Source organism: Rhipicephalus microplus, chromosome 3 (assembly GCF_043290135.1).
Source record: "Rhipicephalus microplus isolate Deutch F79 chromosome 3, USDA_Rmic, whole genome shotgun sequence".
In the NCBI taxonomy this organism is placed as follows: domain Eukaryota; kingdom Metazoa; phylum Arthropoda; class Arachnida; order Ixodida; family Ixodidae; genus Rhipicephalus; species Rhipicephalus microplus.
Window position 1 is genome coordinate 142,438,243 of NC_134702.1, and position 14,106 is coordinate 142,452,348.

A 14,106-nucleotide genomic window follows, 5' to 3' on the forward strand; every position below is an offset into this window, starting at 1 on the left:
ACAATGCAGTGTAACATAGATCGGTGAGGTCGGCCCTTTCAAAGATGCACGTGATTGTGATTAGTGGATGATTCCACGAGAGATCGACACGGGTCCAAAAGTTGATATCTTAGATTTCATTGAGTATTTTATATTTCGTGCACCTCTCACCAGGTAGCCCGAAAGTCAACTTCGTTTTATGATTAACGGCATACCTTACGAGAAAAAAATACCAGACTTCATCAACACGGAGGCACCAATTTCGTCACCTGTCATTTTCAAAAATTGCAGATGCTATAAAAAGACAAAAATATTTGTTTCAAGGAACATATTTTTTACCTGAAATGCATGTCTAATGAAAACTAAATTCGTACAGTTTCAAGTTTGTAGGCCTTAACAAACTAGCTTTTAAAAATGTCTAATTTCGCAACAGTTTAAAATAAGTTACGTATTTTTCATTTTTTACCTCCGAAAGTAATGCAAGCAGCGTTTTCAAACTTGACACGTTTTAAGGATATAGAGTGTTCATTAGGTACATAAATCATTGCTGTCGTAGGGCAAATGTAAACTTTTATATATTGCCTCAAATTTCTCATATTGGCAAAAGTGTCCTCTACTGAAATTTGAATAATAACAAACCCTATCATCGGCTTTTCTTAAAATCTCGTAAATAGACAACCGAAGGCCATCATACAGTAATATAGAAAAACATGTTGCATTATTTTGTTTTTAGCGACAATATTCGTGGTACAAATCAGAGCTTTTCGAGAATGCGCTGATAAGTTGATTGATTTGTGGGGTTTAACGTCCCAAAACCACCATATGATTATGAGAGACGCCCATGCGCTGATAAGTTGAGAAATCTAGAAATTGGAACGGAAAAGTGGCAATGAGCTTCAAACGCGAGTAAACTTAAGCGCATTTAATGAAGAAAGGCTGTTTTAGCACTGTGACAAATACGTACCCATGAAGGCGCATTTATTCTCCTGATAACACAGCTCTAATGGAGGAAATCTTCGACACTGTAACTCAGTTGCAAAACATCTGTCTATATTTGCAGATAAACTCAAACATGAAAATGTTCCAACGCAAGTGTTGGGTCTCGCTAGAAAAAGCATATGCGCTTGAAATATCCTCACTGATATTTTGGTGGTGACTGCGTGAAACAAGAGATGCGCTCAAAATGGCCGCATCTTTTGCAGATCACATTTAGCAGTACGTGACGCTAATAAAACACGACCACGATCAGTGCCCTCAGAAATGCTTCGCCAAACATGCCAAGAACGTATGCCTCGAACACGTGGCAACGATTTCCACTGGCTCTTCTTAAACTGACGGAATGTTTCTAGCTCGTCTGCATTTGCACACAGCAGCTTTACATTCTTGAGCTTCGCGCTCGTTTGCGCCACCATTTGGGATGCTGACATAATCACAGCTGAGCTTGCCGCTATGTGGTTGTAGAGCATAGCCTGATGCTTTAGTAGGCCACCAACACCGTCACAAGTGTTCTTGCCATGTCCTGTGGCCGAAAAAATCCACTTTGTTGATATATTATCTTTCTCACATAACTCGAACAACTGGTACTTAGTTTTGAAGTGACTGCATGCAACATCAGAAACATAAGTAACTTGCGTGTCAGGCTTAAGTTGTTCCTTCATATAGTTGTGGATTATTTTTAGAGCAAAACAGGCATGTGCAGCATCATGCAATGTGTCATCACTGATGACGGCAAAACTTTGAATTGATTGCTTCCTTGTGGCGACACACGTGAATATAGACACCTGTATTTTGTGCCAGCGATACGACTGCACCTCATTCGGTAAAATGGCTGTCCAATATTCGGCGAAATCAAAGTGAAAAACGCAAGATTCTTTTTATTGGTACTCTTTCGCCTGGCGTATTGATGATTCTTGAATGTATCTTATGTAATCATGGGCAATCCGCTTCACGAACCATAGACTTAGCGCTCGCAGAAAAGCACTTGCCTGGGCTGTTTTTTTTTACTAGATCACCCTTTTCCTATACTGCATAGGCTACCTCAATATCTTCAGGAATTCCTAAACTTGTGGCTGTCAGAGCGTCCTCCTTAGCACAATAGTCACAATGGCCTAAAAAACAATCACTTGTAGGGGAGCTGCAAAGACATAGTTCTTTCAAGAAGTCCGCCGTGTAGGCACCATCGGTGACTTCTTGTAGGGCAGAAACACACTCCGTGGCATTAGCACAGTATATAAAAAGGCACACTTCTTGGTGTGGTGCAAGAAGAACCCACTTCGGCCTCAGTGAATAAAACTTCGAAACTCCAATAGACGTGTTTGGATTAGCTTCTCTAAAGAGACGGTAAGCCGCTCGCACCGAACGGGTCACAAACCTTTTCGAAACAAGCTCCTTTTTTCCGTCAATGATAACAGATACTACATCTTTTTTGTTGGGACTCTGCCGGGAGCAGCTGTACTCATCTTTGGAGTAGTAAGCCATAGCTGTTTGGACGTCCATTGGGTTCAGCCGTGTCCTTTTTACCGCATTTGGTGCTAACCATATCTCGTGTTTTGCGCGGCAGCGTCGGGATCTGTATATCATGTAAGCTGAATAGTTTGGTATACGCGCTTGGAGTTTTCGGCGCCCTATATCGCTCGGCGACAGTGTCAACAAACGCATGCGCTCTTGATACGAAGAACACGCTTCATAGGCTTGCTTCAAGTTCTTGAATCACTGGGCACACACACTGCATTTTAGATCTGATAGTTGAAATTGCAGGTTACTCACGTTACGGTGGCATTTCACGGTTACTGTGGAATTGCTGCTAAGTTGTCTTGGCTCTGCATGAACTTTTCTATATTGCGCATGCAGCTTCTCTTGTCGCATATGTGACAATGCTTCAGAAGTGTTTACGCACCGCTCTTGACTTCTGCATTTTTCTTCTTCCGGCAAAAACTCATCAGCTGTTTCAGCTGAGAAGCTATTAGACGAAGACAGCATATCTCTGAGGCGTCTGAAACAGTTCTGGCAGACGTGGTCGTTGTTATGTGCATGGCGAGCAGCTTTCAGCAACAGCTTCTGGAGGGCAATCAGGCCGATGTCTTCGACCTTGCGGAAGTTTCTTTGATAAGGTATTTTCTTTTTATGCAACATGAGGTAATCTGATCAAAAAACTCTATCCCGGCTGAAGTGGTCAGCCATCGCCACGCTCCTTGAGGCTAAAATTACTGGCAATGCAACTATGCGTGAAACCAGCAGCACAAAAAAGATCTATCTGTCGTCTGTTTCTATGTCTCTCACCTTTAATGAGAGCAGACGTAAAACAGCGTGCGCAAGTATCCGCAGTGCGAATGCAAAACTGAAGTATAGTACGTTAAAATGAATTTCACAATGTTTTTGTCCATAAAATTACGCGAGCCGTAATCTTTGTTCCTACTTTGAACCATGTGTTCTAAAGCATTGCCTCCAAGATGCGGCGCACCGCAATTCATCTGTAGAGCAGACGACGGATGACAACTTGCCCTAAAGCGTGTTCTTCAGTCTAATGCGGCAGTCTTCGTGCCCCAAATGATAAAAATTTATTATTAATTTTTTATAGACTCATTCAACATTCAATTCTCTTACCCAACGTGTTGCAAACACATGGCCGTCACAGCAGCCCCATCTGTGTCAGTAATGCAGAGACACCACATATTAGAAGTCTCAGTGCTCTACGTATAAAAGTGAATTCAGATACTGTAGAATATCGTGTGCAAAATAGTTACTCGTATCTGCTAAAACAGCCTTTCTTCATTAAATGTGCTCAAGTTTACTCGCGTTTGAAGCTCATTGCCACTTTTCCGTTCCAATTTCTAGATTTCTCAACTTATCAGCGCATTCTCGAAAAGCTCTGATTCTTACCACGAATATTTTCGCTAAAAACAAAATAATGCAATATAATTTTCTATATTACTGTATGATGGCCTTCGGTTGTCTATTTACAAGATTTTAAGAAAAATAGAAGATGGGGTTTTTTATTATTCAAATTTCAGTGGAGGACACTTTTGCCAATATGAGAAATTTGAGGCAATATATAAAAGTTTATATTTGCACTACGGCAGCAATAATTTATGTACCTAATGAACACACTATACCCTAAAACATGTCAAGTTTAAAAACGATGCTTGCATCACTTTCGGAGAGAGAAAAATGTGGAATATGTAACTTATTTTAAACTGTCGCAAAATTAGACATTCTTAAAAGCTATTTTCTTAAGGTCTACAAACTTGAAACCGTACGAATTCATTCTTCATTAGACATGGATTTCAGGAAAAAAAGTATTTTTCTTGAAACAAAAATACTTGTGTTTTTATAGCATCTGCAATTTTCGAAAATAACAGGTGACGAAATTGTTGCCTCCGTGTTGGTGAAGTTTGATATTTTTTTTCCTCGTAAGTTATGCCGTTAATCATAAAACGAAGTTGACTTTCGGGCTACCTGGTGAGAGGTGCACGAAATATAGAATAATCAATGAAATCTAAAATATCAACTTTTGGACCCATGTCGATCTCTCGTGGAATCGCCATAGTATAGTTTTTGACCTGTCTCAGTGGTGGACATTTCATGCCTATTACTATTCTCGAATCTGTTCAGAGTCATTCATTGTTTTATTACTTCAAGGCGTAATCTATCTGACTTGCACGAATGACGTTGGCCGAAGTGAATCAATTAAGAATGCATACGGCAGGTCAGTCATTAGTAAAGTGTTATCGTGATAAACTAAAACGCGAGCAGCCCGTAGACAGGATTTTACTTTTTCACTGAATCCTTCCAGATGAACCACTATTTTAGCGGTGTTTTTTAGAAGGGATCGCTATTTTGAAAGTAAAGTACTTGAGCATCAATTCAAATTTGTCGTTGGTGACTATTTTGCGTCATATTGGCTATTTTTCAAAGCGTTTGGTCACGAAAATTTCCATTTGACGCAATGGCTGCTTACTGGTCTCTTTAAAATTATCGTTTTACTTTTTTCAAAACGGTTTTAGCTATTCATCAATAGTAAGGACTCTGCTCATATGACCATTCTTGTTCTGTTTGACTACGAATTCGGCACTACTATATTCAATGACGTATAGCTACTTTAAGTGCATTTGGCTTGACTTCTTGCGCCTTTTCAATTCTAGCCAATGGTGACCGTGAATCAACCGTAACTAGATTTCACTTTGCTCGTGTAGATGGTCACTTTAAACTAAACTAAACTGAGAGAATTGTTTTTTACAAGGGTTCAAGTTAGAGAATTGTGTAATCTTCTTACTATTGGCGTTTCAAAAACATTATAACACTTACCGCTCTGATGTCGAGGTCGCATCTTTCAATGATGCTTGTTGTGGCTCATCATTCTCTTCAGGTTTAGCTGAAAAAAAGCATAATTTGAAACAGAGCATTCGTTTGGAATTTAAATTCAGAATTCAGAAGTTGCAGTAGCGTAAAAGCGCTCAAGTTTGCGAGCACGGAAACGGTGCTACAAATGATGCTAAATGGCTTGCAGCACCACTGCGGCGTTTCTTTGTTTGTTTGTTTTGCAAGGTGAACCAAATGGTTTTCACCTAATCACAAGTAACATCAATGCCACGTAATAAATTCTCCTTCACCCAAAATACCTACAGTTTTCGTGATCTACGAGTCTTTAAACGTCGCGAGGATGATGACTGTGGTCATTTCCACCTTCTCCGTGGTCAATGTTCTGGAACGATGAGGTGACTCTGGCCAAATAAAGAAAGTTTGAAATAGTCACGCTGCTAACGTACACTTCTTTCAAACCCATCCTGAGTTATTAATTGTGAATCAAGTTTTGTATGTTTTATTTGCAGTGGCTGTTGGTCATACTGTCTGACAGTCACTTTGTACGTTTCCATCGGTGCCGTGTTACATGAATGACATGTTGGCCCTGAAACCCGCTGTTCGTGTTGTAACTATACTATAAAAACTATCGCTAACTAGTGCTGTAACTGTACTACCACTGTAATGTTAACTACCCCAAAGCTGTAGTTTCTGGCTGGTTGACGCTCTACATTAATGCGTTGAGTGCTGTTAGCACCAAAATTGTGCCAACAGGCTCTGCTCCTCCTTACAGGCTGGGTCATGGCGACGGAAAAAGTGAGTTTAGATGGTCTTCCTGTGTAGATGTGCCATCCTGCGTACAGAGACTATATATATTCAAGGTTACGTATCAGCTACGTAATTGAGGCAGAAATGCGAACTTGTGTATTAGTTCTTATAAAAGCTTCTTTAAGTGGTTCGTCGCACGTGCATGGGGTATATAATCGTATATTCTACAGCAACAATCTCGTCATCATCAACACTGAATGTAAAATATGAATAAGATGCACCTGAGACCTGCTCTGGCATAAGAGCTGACCATATCAGCCTTTACATGAAAACAGCTGAGCCTATGAAAAGAACAGCATGACACTAAACAATGATATTCTCCACAAGGTAAAGCACAGTGATAAACCTTTTTTAATCGACAGGAATGTTTCCTGAAATTGATGCGACTCCCTCGGACCAACAGGAGTCTTCGCGTTGTTTCTAGATACTATATCCGTGTCCGCGTTGGCTCAAGCGAAATGTGTAAATAAATTTATTGTAAAAGTGCTGTCACATATGAACACCTTCAACTGTAGTCGGTCTGAAATAAGCGATATTTTTCTGTAATATCATTGTTAACGAAGTCGGGAGCGCATTCAGCGCGTAGGCAAGACACCCGCTGACAATTAGATGTAACTGACTGGATTGCAAGACAAATAAAGCGCGTAAGCATGAGGCAGAAAGGTAGGTGGGTAGGTGAAATTATAAAGTTTGCGGGAAGGAAGTCGCAGCAGCAAGCACATGACCGGGTTGGTATATAGGCGTAACATGAGCGATGCATTTGCCCTGAAATGGGCGTAATTAAGGCTGATGGTACCGGTTTTTGGAGGGTATTGAATCTATTGTTGGAAAACACATTTACCTTGGCGTTCAGAATTTCTGTCGTATCAGTGACAGCCTGTAATTTAAGGTAGTAGCCTATGAAACATGAGTACAAAGTGTGAATTTTTCGCCCTCAAGTGCAATTAAAATAATACTGCTGTGGTAATTAAAGCTGCATTAACCTCGGCAGCACATTGCACAACATTGCTTAAGTAAAGGCGACAAGTCATTTTAAGTGCTATTTCACAGTGAAGAAAAGCCTATCACAAGAAGAAAATTTTGTCCTTCTCATACCCAATCCATTAAGTAGCTACATGGCAACAAGTAATTTTTGTGTTTTTGCTACAAATGTTGTTTTAACTTTTCAGTTAAACTTTTCAGCTACACATAGAGAGAACAGGTTAAAAATGCCTTGCATCTCAATTCAAGAGTTTACCGAGAGATACAGAAGTTTTGTACCGCGATTTATAACTCGAGTAGTAGCTTACATGCAGTGTTGGATTACGTAGGACTCCTCATGGGATTAGTAAAAGTGCACTTCCAATAGATTCTCTTAGTAGTATTCCACATGTATAATTAAACATAGATGTGTTTTCTATTCGGCAAGACTTTTAAACGCCGATTCTCTACATCTTAGGTATTCGTAATTTATAAAATAACAAGGGCACGCGCGATACCTATAGCCATTTCGCGGACAGTCTCTTGTGAGAAAACATCAATATTTCGCAAATCTCCCTGTCATTATTTAGTGTACGATTCTCCAAGAATAGCCGAAAAATATTGCACGTTATTACGCTATTGCGTACCTTGTGTAAGCGAAGATACCGACTTCTGCTCTTCTGAGGAAGGCGAGAAACTTTCGGGAACTGCTGACGTTGCAATCGACTTATCTTGTGGTTGTACGAGTTCACTCCTCGGTTTCCCTTTTGATCGGTCTTTTTCGCGGCCCCTGCGCGGTCCTCTTTCCTGTTCTGCTTGCTGGTGATTCATACCGCGGATCTCTGATGCCCGTGGGGCAGAGGACACAGGACTAGCGATGCTTGAACCGTTGGTTGACGCAGAGGTGTCTGCATTTCTATCACTGAAGGGAGCCCTCCTGTCCAAATCGCTGCGGGATTCGCCAGGAAGTGAAGTGGGTGTGGTCGATTGCGACGATGAAGAAAGAACGTGAGTGCTCTTGGGTGTCGTAGCCACGGAAGGTGTCGGAACCCCGGGAGCACGCTCCTCGCTTCAGGTTCACGAGTAGTCATGAAATTAAGATACCTTGTTAAGTAAGCCCGTACAACACCCCCATCCCCAAGCATTCATTCATTGAGTTTGTCTTTCAAAAACTATACATATTCAGGCTATGGTTTCTGCTGCTCTATAGTCTTCAGCGAAACAGCATTTTCGAGATACATATCCTTCGCACTGAAAAGATGGCTAACGTTCAGCAGCGCTTTTGTAGATTACGTTTACGTGTTACGAAACTTGAGACAACTGTACAGCATCGTAGCTTTAGTAATGTAGCATGACTATTTGCACGAGAGGCAAGCAGCCTCTGTATGATAATTATTCTATGAAAATATTGTGTACATTCACTCAAGATGCATTGCTATTTAGATTTCAGCTGCCATGGTGCAGAATGCGTTGCAGTCTTCAGTTATCTTTTAATGCGTGCTACTTTGTTGCATCACGCAAACACAACGCACACAAGCTTTTTTTTCGCTTTCAGCGAAGACAACGCCCTGTACTAATATTGCTCAACGTTATCAACAGTCAGCCAAACCAGATATCGACTATGTTTCGAGCGCGCTGCTTGAAAGAATACATTTATTTAAAAAATACACCTCTTATTATGGATCCACTAGGCACTGCACCTTTTCATTGGAGCTGCAACTACCGTGGTTAAACAGTTTCACATTCTTTTATGTTACCACTTTCATCAACAGCCGATGAAATGTGTAAAACCGATTCTCAGACCGACGCTGGTAGTGCGGCGTTGAATCTTAAATCGCCAAGCCGATTCCAAGCCTATGGCTTGCACCACAAACTTTATCTTTCAGGGTCCTGACTGCGTGCTTGTGACACAATTTTGATTGATTGGTATGTGGGGTTTAACGTTTAAAAACTATAACTTGACAGAGCAATGGGTTCTTTTAGGCCCACGATCTCCTGTTAGGATAGTTTAGGATAAAAATATTTGGTGCAGGTGTGTGTCTGGATAGTAATTTTTTCTTCTTGCTTTTATTACTTTGATAGCATCGGGGAATGCTTCCTCCAAACTCTTTCATTCATCAATGCCGGTAGTCAGACCTTACCTCAGGCGCTTGCAACACCTCTCTTGTTGCAGCGAGAATGATGGTCATTACCAAGAAAATGAAATACGGCAGTTAGAGCCAAGATTTACATTTGGCAAAATTTAATGAGAAGTGAACTCGATTAGATATTTCTTGAATATCCGAAACGGTTGACCGCCTTCAATTTTATAATCGTAATAAAAGCAGTTCATAAAATTATTGGAAAATTCGCACGCAAATGCACGAGACCAGCGCACCTTCGAAGGCGTATTCGATAACACTCGCTCATTTTGCCCCTTCCTTACGCCAGGTTTACCTGTACTAAGCCGGCAGCTCCCCATGAATATGCAATTGATAGATACTTCGCTGAAAACTACAAAGAAGGAGCCTCTGGGCACGTCTTATACGCTACTACAATGTACACTCAGCCGATTGGAGGTGTACTCACTCGTTGCCATTCATTGGCGTCATAATACTTTGCTTGTTGCCTTTCGGCTCCTTGGTGGAGCCCGCTCGATGACCCTTGCGCTTCTTCGGCTTACGTGTCTTCGATGGGTCAATAGTACTCGGCGCACCGTCCTCAGCAGCGGGTACTTGAGGAGTAGTTATACCCGGGACAGAAGCCGCCATTGCTTCTCCTTCTTCTTCTTTATAACGACGAAAGCAGCAGGTAATAACCTTGTGGCCAATGCAAGATGAAATATTTCTCAGATCACCCGTGCAGGGGGAATAGACGATATCCGATGCACGAATTAGGACGGTTGATATATCTCTTGAATATCAACAGAACGATACGACATGGATGTAAATAATGACGTACATGACTTCCATGTGTTCATTCTCAAGTATGTACGTGTCATTTAGCTTCGTCGTATGTTCGCATCACGTGATACCCAATTTTGTACATGTAAAACTAGCGAAACGGTCGCGAGCGCATCATGAGCGTGGCATATAGTCATGTTGTTATATGACACGCATCTCATAATTATGATGTTTGCACCAGTCGTGTACCTTCATCGTCCATTAGAGTCCCGTAATAACAAATTTTGTATATGTGAAGCTAGTGAAATGGCCGCGAAAGCATCATGAGCATGGCATTTAGTAATGACCCACGATTCAATTGACGTGCGCGTCATGATCTCCACGTTAGGGTCGGTTACATGTGTTCGCCATGCAGTCATGTGATACCATAGCAGTTTTTCAACATGTCATGTGAATGAAACCACCGCAAGAGCAGCAAGGCCATGAATTGTAAATCCTGACATTTATGACATAAATTCCATGATAGTTACGATGTTATATTATGATGTTATGACTAGGTAATTCTGCTCGTTATACAGTCATGTTATGCTATGCCAAATTTGATATCGATACCATTAACGACATTACCAGGAGAGCTAAAAGTCGCAGGCGGCTACATAGATAGATAGATAGATAGATAGATAGATAGATAGATAGATAGATAGATAGATAGATAGATAGATAGATAGATAGATAGATAGATAGATAGATAGATAGATAGATAGATAGATAGATAGATAGATAGATAGATAGATAGATAGATAGATAGATAGATAGATAGATAGATAGATAGATAGATAGATAGATAGATAGATAGATAGATAGATAGATAGATAGATAGATAGATAGATAGATAGATAGATAGATAGATAGATAGATAGATAGATAGATAGATAGATAGATAGATAGATAGATAGATACGCTCAAAGTAGCCGAAGCTCGCTAAGCAATGTTTCGTCTTTTTTACCATTGGACGTTTCGATTTTTTGGACAAAATCCAATGGGGGTCGATGCAGATGACCGCTCGTTCAGAGGGCCAACTCAGCTATACAACTGGCTTGGTACCAAAGACTGCGTAGGGGGTGCATGCAGGCTTTGAGATGGCCTTGTCTCAGTAGACGATCAAGCGTTGGCTCTGAGGCTTGGGCAAAGCACAAGGGTTATATTATTGAGTGAAACTGTTTACTGGATCTCTTGTCTAGACGGCAGGAGTCAAGGCGGTGCCCTCACGGATCCTACTGAGCGCATCCTCCTCCCAGCAAGCCAAGCCATCGATATGATTAGATCTAGGCAGAGAGCTGAATGGCCGCGTATAGCGTCGCAGGGTTTCTTCGGCCAGTAGCGAACTGCCCTTTAAGAGCAAACGAAGTACAAAGAAAATGCCGCTCGCATCTCACGGGGAAACTTGAGTAGATGCATCACGGAGAGGGGGAGGGGAGGTTATCGCGTGAATGTTGCGTAATTTGACATGGTGTAGGAATATGTTATTGTTATTTTGTCTTTATTGTTCTTTATCATTCAATGAAGGAGAGGCGTTGCCATCAACGCCAAGCGAAAGCCAAGTAAAGACGCCCTTGAACAAATTTTTAATGTGCGATCCAGTGCCTACATTTACGGGGTGGCCAGTTTACGGCTGTGCTGCATGAGCAGTAGTTTCTTTTTTTTTTTGCTAGCAGACGCTGCCTGCGTCAGCCTTGCGAGTCGAGAGAGGGGGGGGGGCGACATTTTTGTGGTTGTCTTCCTGAGCTGGCACAAGACGCGAGCATGCGCATCTCTGCACGAGACTCGAGCATGTGGTACGAGATCATGTACAGTAACCCCTAGTTCACACTGGCTGTGTTCCTATTCTTAGACAGCACGTAGACAGTCTACGCAGAGTGCTTAGAAGACAGCATCGAGCCCATGCTGTTCGAGAATTGGAACACGTCTGGACGGCGTTTACGCGATGATGCGCCACTTCGCGTCGAAAAGAGAAAGCCAAAATAAACAAACGTAACAGTTGTACTTTCGGCCTTATTTCGGGTTGGATTCTAAAAAAATTAAACGTTACTCTCATTGAGCGCCTGGAGAAGCGTCTGCTTGTTTGCAGACGACCACTCCGGCGAAATCCAATCTATCTGAGTGATTCGCTGAGCCGCCATTTTGTTTAGACATCAAAGTAGCCTGCATTGTATTTGTATACGATGCGGTCTTCTCGAAGCTGTTGATTTTGCCGGCTACGTGAGAATTGGAATGGGACTTAAGATGGCCGCTGTCTATTTAGCTGTCTATTTAGCCGTCTACGTTGAGTATTGGAACACACCCACTGAACCATCCACTTTCAGCAGCGAACGAAATTCTTCTGTCGCGAAAACGCAGCGTCGTTCGCAGTTGGCGCGCACCGCACCACCGGATTTGCCGAATAGCCATAGCACGCCATCTGCCGAGTGAACAATGAGCTACGGGGCGAGCACGGGATGGATGCAATGTTCCCCGGATATTGTCGGCTTCAGTACACCTGTGAAGGGTTCGATCTTTTTTTGTTGCTGTTGTTGTTGGCGCGTTTTAATGCTCGTTGCATCTTTGACAAGAAAGCCAACTGCATCACAAGGTGCTCGAGATTCAACGAGCAAAGCAACATAGGCGCCGGAACTGGTACTTACCAGTCAACCCGAGTTTGTTTCCTATTTTATTGTTCAAGTCATCCTCGAGCAAGCAGTCCTTGGGCTTGGGGTGGCGTTTGGCCCTTTCGGCGGATCTCGCTGCCACGAATCGAATTCAACGCGCTTTCGGCGGCCGGAATGCTCAGTGGGAACGAGCCATAAGGGTGTGTACGGCACCACCGCCTACGCAGAAGCGTGACATCGTGCGACTAAGAAATGCTCTACATTTAAAAGTGGTTATCGAACATCTTCGGGACGACGAGCAGCGTCTACGTTCAATCAGACTGCTGCACGCTGATAGGTCCATAATGCCCGACAGGGTGGATGCGTGATCAGATAGCTTAGTGCACGTCTAAAGCTATGTCGTGCAAGCTAACGACTTTTCACACTTATTGAATAGCATGTGTGTTGTCCCCACCTATAAGAAATCCGTTCAGCGAAACGGAATCTGCCTTGGTATCATAATTAATACGCCATTCCGTATAGCTGTGACTACCACGATTTTTGATAGATTATAACCTCTGAAATAATGGTGTCTGTTTGCTTCTCATCAGGCAGCGTGGGGCATACGAGGCTGCTCTGCAAAACGCACTTGTAGATTGCTGAATCTCCTTACTCCTCTAGTGAGCCTTCACTGGTTGGGGTGGTGGGCTCATGTGCCATTTCAAGGTTTATTTGATACCCACAGCGCCATAAGGCATTACAGGCGGGGGGGGGGGGGGAATACAACATGATTACAAGACAAAACACAAGCTCAATTTGCGGCAAGTACAGTACAGCCTATCCAGATAGTAGGAAGTACACTGAATACACAACGTAACGAAGAATGACAAAAATGTACGAAAAATGCCAGCGGGTAACATACAGAAAAACAAATACAATATACAAGGTAGGAGTGTTGCAGGCAAGTCAGCTAAACAAGTCAGCTTTCATCTTGCAGCTATTGGCCTTACGCTGCAAGCGAGAACATAAAATTTGCAAGTGTTCCGAAGACCTTCTCGGGGTTTATGGTGAGGTAATACCGTGGCGATTATATTTATCACAGCACCAAAATTTTGTATTAGTCAACAATCGAGAATTATTATTTTGCACGACCACGAACTCAGTCTGGTTCTGCCAAAACGTAAACGTATTAGACATTTGTATTCTTGAAAATAGCACTACTGCGTCAGCAAGAAGAGGTTTTTTTTCCCCAGTTGGCATGGTGCTAATACTGTCCTGTATCTGGGTGGCAGTGTGACAAGAAAGAAAATACCTAATAGACTACATCCAACAATCCTGTATCCTGCAGATAATTATCGGCTCTTGTCAATCTTTTTAGACCTTGTCGCATTACTTTTGCTGCTCACGGGTGTATCTGTTTTCGCATTTAAACTACATCTCAACCAAGGTAATCTTCAATCATTAGTATAGGGTGCCATCATGTGTCGCCAATCCTGCAGCTTAATCGGTTTTTTGTAAGACGTCTTCGTCTATTT